Source organism: Anas platyrhynchos, chromosome 1 (genome assembly GCF_047663525.1).
Source record: "Anas platyrhynchos isolate ZD024472 breed Pekin duck chromosome 1, IASCAAS_PekinDuck_T2T, whole genome shotgun sequence".
Classification (NCBI taxonomy): Eukaryota; Metazoa; Chordata; class Aves; order Anseriformes; family Anatidae; genus Anas; species Anas platyrhynchos.
This window is the reverse complement of record NC_092587.1, coordinates 143,460,001-143,468,619: the sequence shown is the minus strand read 5'-3', so window position 1 is coordinate 143,468,619 and position 8,619 is coordinate 143,460,001. Positions and strand designations below refer to the sequence as shown.

The window sequence follows — 8,619 nt, the reverse complement described above, 5'->3', positions numbered from 1 at the left end:
GATATGAAACACAAGTCTGTCTAAGCCTGTGCCTAATAACCTACCTATATGTACTCGCCTAAAAAAGGTGAAACCTTTTACAGCCATTTTCAGTGTTCTTTCATTAAATATTTGTACATGTCTTTAATAACAAGAAAGGCTATGATTGCTCTTTTGTATATCTGTGATTGGATCCTGGATAATTTCCAATGAGCTGCACACAGAGAGTGCTCTGTTGTGAAATTGGATGCTCTGACATTGAAACATATCCTTTCAAGTGCTTCAATATGAATTTAAGAGACTGACATTGGCAGTGGTTGTCCCAGTTCACATTTATAGAGGTATTCATTCCACAGAGGTGTCTTGGTTCAGGTATATTCTTCAATACCTTACTGCAGGCTAAAGAGACCTCTAGACTATCCTCTGTTGGTGGCTGTCCACTCGTGGCCATGTCCTGGCTTTCCATTCTGGGCATTCCTGACCCACTGGATAATGAGGAGATGAGGTGTCTGGTTAGGGCATCCTACCACCCTGATTTGTAGATTTGTGAAAACCCCTGGGGAAGGCATGTTTTGCTGTCAGCCAAAATCACTCTTAATTCAAGCCAAGCTAATATAAAATGGTGGGGGAGAGAGTGGAAAGAATGGATTTACTTAAACAAAATTGACAACACAGCTGCCAATGTTTATAAAAGGCATAGGTCAAGAAATGAAAGAAAAGAACATGCTTACTCTATTCAATTTAATCCAAGGGATTTCATTCTCTCCTCTGCTAGCTGTTTTTCTGTAGACATTCCGAAGGCTACCTGGTCAGAGATTTTGTCTTTCTGCATATTTTGTGTCTCAGGTTGCATCCACTACAGAGAAAAGTATTTCCTGATAGGACGTATTTGCTTTCATAGCTAATCTTCCTTTCAGATTCCACTGATTTAATCTTTCTCTTCAGAATGTTTTTTTTTTTTTTTTTTTCTTTCTCCCTTTTCCAAAAGATTCAGTCTTGCTGCTCCCTTCCTAATTAAAATAAACAACGTTATAGTCACTCTGTGAAACCAGCTGTCATCTTCTTTGCTTGATTTTAATTAACCATTGGGTGACAGTGGTGTCAATGCTACTAATGAACAAACCAGAAATTTCAGACAACATTTGGAAGAATCTACCAGAGTTGGATAAGTAGTCAGAAGGCTGACAAATGCAAAAATGCAAACAAGAGTAGAAGGTAAATCATATTGATCAAAAATATTTCTTTTTGTCTTTTTTATTTTTTATTTTTATTTTTATTTTTTAATTTGCCATTGAAGCAGGGAGGAAAAAAGTATTTGTTTAAATATCAGGAAAATGTCTGTCAGAAAATTAGAAGAAACTGCATATATGACGTTTGAAAACAGACTGTAAGTCAGTGCTCTTTCTTCTTTTCATAGTTTCTGCAGCTTTGGTCATCCTTGTCACTAAAAGGTAAAATTATGGTCCAGAGGAAGTAATGAAGTGATTGTTGATGTAAAAGTTTTCTATGTTATATTAGAATGAGAACTAAGAAAAAATACAACATTTTAATTATTTTAATCTTTCTTAAAAAGGGAAATATTTTTATAGATATCTTTTATGTAAACCTTTTTTTTTTTTTTTTTCTGGCTATCTACTGTTATGACTAGTCTAGAAAAGAAACATATAAGGTGATATTAAACTGTCATCTAAAACTAATGGGAAGATACGGGTTGGATGTGGAAGCTGAAAAGATAAAAAAAATCAATTGAAAAAAGGAACATTTACAAACTAACACTTAAAACCAGAATGCATAATTCACTTCTCTAACCCCATGACAGATATCACTCAAGAAAAGTACTTTGCAGAAGGTTAAAAAGGATTAGACACAGATAGGTGAACAAGATGAATATCATTCAGTTACACTTGTTAAGATCAAATTGTAAGTAAACCAAGCCATATGCAGGCAAATAGCTCCCTGAAGTGAAGAAGAAACTTCCCCATAGTCGTATCATAGAGTAATAGTTCATTATAGGTGCCTTTCACCTTGACTTAAAGTCCCCATCCTTGGCTGCTGTCAGGCACAGAATATTCATCAGGAATACTTGATTGCTGAGGGCAGGTTGGAGGTGACCCGTTCAAATTGCTTTCACAGCCTTTTCCTTGAATGCACCTTTTTCATCTTTTACTCCTCCCACAGTTTCGATTTTATGTCCCTACTTTTGCTACTTTTGCCTTTTCTGTTTTCTATTTCTCCTCCTACAGTACTTCCCATTCAACCTGTTTCTCCTATTCCCACAGCATACTGTTTGACCTCTCTCAGCAGTTCTTGTCACTACATCCTACTCATGCTGTATATTTCTCCTACTCTCAACACAGAACAGTTTTTTTTTTTTTTTTTTTTTTTTTCCCATGTTTCATGTACATGTTTGAACAAACTAATGACATGTCCAAGCAAACAGAGCTCATGAACACCCCGGAGCAATGAACCACTAGTATTATTGCTCTCACCCTTGTACTTCTACTCTTAGAGAAGCTTAGCACATTATGACTCTCTTATTTTCAGTTCATGTGGATCAAACAGATCATCACATGGCACAATCCCCAATCCCCAATGGAAAAATCAGCTAAAACTGATTGCTACTCCAGTACCAGTTCCGTGGCATTTTATGAGTGACTCAGATGGTGGTATTTTTGTGGGCTGCCGTGTATTTGCCCAATAATCTTTCAGAGGTGTGTAGCCTTTTTTTTTTTTTTTTTTTTTTTTTACTGAACATCAGTTCCCTTAATATTAATTTCCTTTCCTTAAGTTTGAAAGAAAAATCATGTTCTTATTGTCATTTCCTACTCAAACTTGAAACCTATGAAGAAGAAGAAATAGTCATTTGTTGATTCCTTAATCTGTATCATGACTACCAACTTGCAGTGCACAGGAGACATGGATATTAGAGATGAGAAGCTTCTTACTGATGCACTATCAACCCTTTTTCACATGGTGTATGTGAGTACAGTGGCCCCGGATCTGTGCGAGGGACAGACTCCAGCCATTACACCAAAAGAACCTTGAGGCTCTGCCATTGTTTACCTTGACCCCCAAGTGCAGTGGAGAACCTGGTACAGGTTCCCAGCTGTAGCTGTGCTGTGCTGGGAGCAAAGGGTGCGTGGGAGGGAGGGCATCACTGGCAGACTGGCTTTGCTGTCATCCTTCTGCACAGGAGAGCATAACAGGTCATAGTGAATCACTGCTTGCATATTGTCTCAAAATGATTTCTTTCACCTGCTGGTTCTCAGCACAAATAACAGGTATGAATATGGCTGACATAATGACAGGATTTTAAAAGACCGCCAGAAATGCAGAGTGAACTCCATAAGGAGACAAAGAAGCCTTATTACAGATATTAACCAGTAATCATTCTTTTGGTGTGTTTGCCCATGGAATTTTTTGTTTGTTTGTTTTTATCAGTTGAAAGTGTGTAGAAAGAAAAGAAAGATACAGCAAAATAAATTCCCTCTGACTTCAAAGGAGAAATGGTTCTCCATTGGAAATTCATGTGCAATTATTAGATAGTGTTGAAGTACAGTAGTACAGAGATGCATGGATAGCATTGTACACAACATGTTTCATGCTGTGCATGCCTGCTCACACTCTTAAACAAGAATCAGGCAGGCATGCTGCCACCTTACTGTTTTGTTTCAATGAACCAATTTACAAGAAGTGAGTTTCTTCATCTAAAAGGTCTGAGACCTCAAATTATCTGCATAGATGCGCTTTGTCCAGACTTGGCATGTTTTAGAGATTAAATTAAATCCAGAGAGTTTCCAGGCAGATAAAAGGTAACTTCCTTGCCAATAGAAGTTACAACCAGAGGGAAGGCAGCTGGACAAAAAAATAAGGAATGAAAGCTAATAGACATATAGTTTAGCATAAATTCAAAAGATAAATTAAGGAATTGTTTTAAACCCAATTATTTCCCAAACATTTAAGAGTGACATTCACTGTTTTAACAACTTATTTGCCTGCCTCTCCTCTTCTCTTTTCTGAGTGTTTTTCAGTTTCTGTTTCCTTTTCTTTATATGGTGCCTAGCTAATCCAGTGTGTGTAGAAGTGGAGGTGCTTCAGGCAAAGGCTCAACCTTAAAAGGAATTTCTACCTGCAGTCAGTGACTGCCTGAGAAAGATTTTTCTCCTGCCAATAACTGTTGTTCACCTATGACCCCTTTCTGGTAAGCTCATAGATGTCCCATTATTACTTAAAAAAAAAAAGATGCTTTGAATAAGAATGTGTTCCATTAAGCAGGCAAGTCTAAGCGAGTGGCTAACACCAGTGCCCATGAAGTTCATCAGAGGAATGCTGATTGATTTTCTTTAAATAGACCAGATGAGGGGTAGAGCATTAGGCTTGTCTAAACAATATGCAAGTCAGCATGGGGAGGAGAGCAAAAATGGATTCATTCCAACAGCACAATATAGCGCTGAGCATAGCCCAAGTGTAGGAATTCAGGCTCAGACTTTTAAAGGCAGATTTTCCATTGGTTAAAAGAGGAAATATTTCTATTCTTCATGAGGAATACTCATATTTTTAAAATCATGGCATTGGCAGCTGGGTATATTTTATGCTGCAGAGCTTCTTCTTTGTCAGTGCACCTGAGGGTCTTAAAGTATCTGCCAAATGTTGGTATGTAAAGGAGTATAAAAGGGAGCTGAATTGAACGAAAGTCAGTCTGGTCCCTGGAACTAGAGCCTTAATGTATTTTAGTGCTCAAAGACCAAGCACAATTTTCAGGAAGCCAGAAAGTGTCCTATACAGCAGATTTTCATTGCTTGACTCCTAAAGAAAGGCAGAGTCCAGACACCATGTGCCCCAGAAAGTCCTGTCCTACCCCTACTCCCCAAAGAAATTTTACATCAGGACAACATCTAGCAAAATGGAATTTCCTATTAAATCGGAAAAGATCCATAATTTGTCTCTGTACGTCAAAATGCTACACCCCATCAAAACAATCCTAACCACAGTTGACAAGATTCCCTGATCTGCTTGGGTCTCCAGCTGCCTGGCTGCAGAGCTACTGAGAAGCTCAGCATCTGGAAGCCTTTACCTGCCGTGATTTTCTTCCCAGGTTGTTGGGGCTTTGAAGTTGCCAGGCTTCCTGCTGAAGGGTGGGGCCACAGCTTTCAGGACGGTCTGGCAGAGAACCAGTCAGGAAACACTCAGTAAAAGTTCCTATCCACAGACGAGCAAAGCAAGACTTTCTTTTTCTTATTTGACCTGCCCCAACAAGGCAGGAAAACTTGAGCAGGCTAGCCTGGGGGAAGAGCAGCAACTGCTCTGACCAGAATATATCTACTTAGGCCCCTGCTCAAGAATATCTGGTGAAAACAGTTGTGTTTTTAAGAACAACACTGGTTATCACATTTGGGTACAGGTAGCAGTAATAAATCTTAAAGAGATGTTTCCACTGACGCCTCTCCCTGGCACAGAGGAAGGTAAGAGCCTGGAGCTACATTCCCCTCTCTTTCATCAGCACCCAAATGCTGCTGCTGGCTGTGACTGCTGTCAATAGAGAAAGCCCAATCCAAGGCTGCACAGATAAATCACCTTCTTTTGCCTTAAATAATAGTGAGCCCCAGCTCTCTTTTTATCACAATAGAGAAACACATTCAGTTTATTCTGGAGCTTTTGGGGACCAGTTGGCTTACATATATTGTCAGTCAGTTATTCAGCTTCTGTCCTGTCCTTGGCATAACTCAGAGAACTAATATTTCCTGGGAATGGGTAGGAACTATTGCAACTCCTTCAGCTTTCTGCCTGCTATATTACCATCAACTACATCTGGAATCGCATCAGTTGTAAACACAGGGGCAGATGCTCAACTGGTACAAATCGTTTCAGGTTTCTTCAGCTGCCTGGAGGCAAGACAATGTGTCTGCACATCAGCAAGCACCCCTCTGTGAGTACCCAGAAGCACAGAGAGCAGGGGGTCCCCTTCCAGCCAAAGAGGAAGTCAGGAAGAGAGGCTCAGGCATGATAGCAGCCTCAGCACCTTTATTTACTGCACAGCCTGACAGCAGGGTGTTGGCAGAAGAGGTAGAGAAGCTGAAATTGAGGGTTTGCATCTGATAGACAGCCTCTTGCAGGACACCAGCAGTAGAAAGGGAGTGGAGCTGCATAACCAGCACCTCTGGGGAAGGCTTTGCTCTCTAAGTGCAGGGTGGGAGTGGATTCCTGCTGACATGCAGGCATGCTGTGACAGTTTGCTCAGAGACAAGGTTTCAGTCTGGTGATGAGTTCTCCAGGCAGCTGTTCAATTCAGGCCAGAGATGTGCCTGTCTCTTCTCTCTCCATCTTTATTCTTGGCAGAGACTGAACACCCCATGGAAGTTTAAGGAATAAAAGGTATGGGCTCAGCATGCACTTTAGACTTTCAAATGCACATTGATTTATTTCAAGTAAATCACTGTCCATGCCATGACAGAAGCTAATTTATAGTCTGTATCAGTAGATTACATGCACTATCATTTCTGTTTAAAGATGAGGCATAGATCAGAGCCAGGTGCTAAATGGAGGATGAAGGTTTAAATAAACCCCAATTTTCAGAAGTGAGGCCAAACCCTGTCTCTTCAGCAGGTTTACACAGTGCTTACCACTTTTGGACAGTGTGTTCTTGTTGCACAGATACTCCAAAACAGAACCACCTTGTCTATCTATCTAGTACAGCTCATGCAAATGAATTGCCGTTGGCACTGAGTATACTCTCTGCCATTTAGTCAGCTCATGATTCCAGGGGGTGCTTTGAAAAGACAAAGTAACATCTCTCTGATATATATCTTTTTGGTGTTTAGAAATCTCAAAGAATGAGTTGCAGAGAGAAGAAGAGATATCTGCTGAAAGGCACTGTGCAAATCACTTAAATTAAATCCAAACCAGCATGAGTCAGATTTTGTCCTCTACCAGGACACAAGCATCTGCAGTGGGGGGAGTCCCAGAGTGGATTTCCTTGGGAACCATCATCACAGAAGGGGAGTGGTGTTGCACCGCCCCAGCACAGGGCAAGAGATGCCCCTCCACATGGGGCTTTGGTGGAGGGGAGCCTCCACTTCTGCTCACCCCAGAGGAAGAGCTCACAAAGTAGATTTTTGGGTGTCTTCCACTTTGGAGTAGCTTGCCAACTGCCAGGGTGATCTGCCACATTTGGGAAAGTGTATTCAATTTCCCGTGGCTGGTGTGTAAGTCCTAAAGGTGGTAATTTGCTCAGTGTTTCTCATTCCAACAATTATAAAATGAAAAGTTCACAGCTGGAGGATCTTTTTCCATCCTTTACACCTGCCAAATTCACAATTCCATATTGCCCTTATCACAGTCAGTAGCATCAAAATTGAAAATAATACATAGTGTTCTGAAGGAGCAGAAAAAAAACCACTTTTAAATACCCACAGAAGAGGATAGAAATGATTATAAAGAATGAGCTTTTCCTACCTTTGGATTTTATCTCCTTTGAAATGTAATACTACAAGGACAGAGTTCAGTCTATAGTATTACATGATTTAGGAAATTCTCCACAGGCATTTTTTTGTTCTTTCTTTCTCTCCCTCCCCCCCACCAAAGTAAGTTATTTATTTATTTATGTGCGTATATGTGTGTACTTATTTATTTATTTTCACTGAGATTGCATCTTTTTTCCTGCGTTTTCATGCATGGGTTTATTATCTGTCACCAACTGCTCAAGAAAAACAACAACAACAATAAAACAGATTCCTTGATTCACGACTTCACAGGTACATGGAGAATAAATGTGCCTTCAAGTTCTTATGTCTTCACATGTAACTTATTTGTAGTTCTAAAAAACTTTCAGCCAGATCAACACTTTCACTGGTACTGCACTCATTATTACTGACCAAAGATCCAGCCCTGCTTAACTAAATTATTTGTGATTTAGGATATTCAAGAGTGAATTAAAAACTGCAATCCCGATTTTGTTAGTTTTACAAATATTTGTATTTTTTTTGTTTGCTTTGTTTTGCTTTCCTGAGAGTAGTGATTTTTACTTTAACATGAAAGGAATGAATTAAAACAGTATAAATCAAACTCCAAATGTCCATACATTATTTAAGGTTCTCAGCAAAACAAGTAACAACGTAGAAGACACTGGCAAAGTTGTTTTCATTGAGCTCTGAGATCTGTGGAAGATGCTGGAGAGGTTTTGGAAATTTGGAAAAAAAAAGATATTTTAGAGAACAAAACCACACTACCCATCTGTCCACATAGTCACTCTTTAAAATTCAGTCAGCTCCTAGCTCACATAGATTTCATATACATGTAAGAATACACATTTCAAATAGATGTTCCTGAATTTCTGTCCTCTTTCACGGTATTCACAGGTTTCATGGGAAAGATTAAGGTCTACCAAGGTGTGTGCTAGTATTTTCACTTACCTGTCAGATTTGGAGGCTCTTTGAGCTTGGATATTTTAAAATTGAAGCATGGTTCCAAAAAGATATAAAATAATAACAAAAATAATAAAAGAATATTAAAGCAAAATTATCTTCCAAAGCCCTCAAAGTTTTCAGATGTAAGTCTGCTTCCATTTTCCAGATCTCCTTAGTTTCTCTGGTAAAACTTCTTTTGTACTGAAAAGGCCAGAATGGCAACTATATGCAAACTCTA

The 8,619-nt window shown here is 39.4% G+C and overlaps 1 long non-coding RNA gene across 1 annotated transcript in view; it reads left to right on the top strand.

Moving 5' to 3' along the window:
- Nucleotides 1-549: 549 nt before the first annotated feature.
- LOC140001474 (uncharacterized) overlaps nucleotides 550-8,619 on the top strand; it is a 55,476-nt gene continuing 47,406 nt past the window's right edge. Inside the window, exon 1 of the long non-coding RNA XR_011806708.1 lies at nucleotides 550-1,194. This is a non-coding gene — a long non-coding RNA (uncharacterized lncRNA). The remainder of the gene's footprint in view (nucleotides 1,195-8,619) is intronic.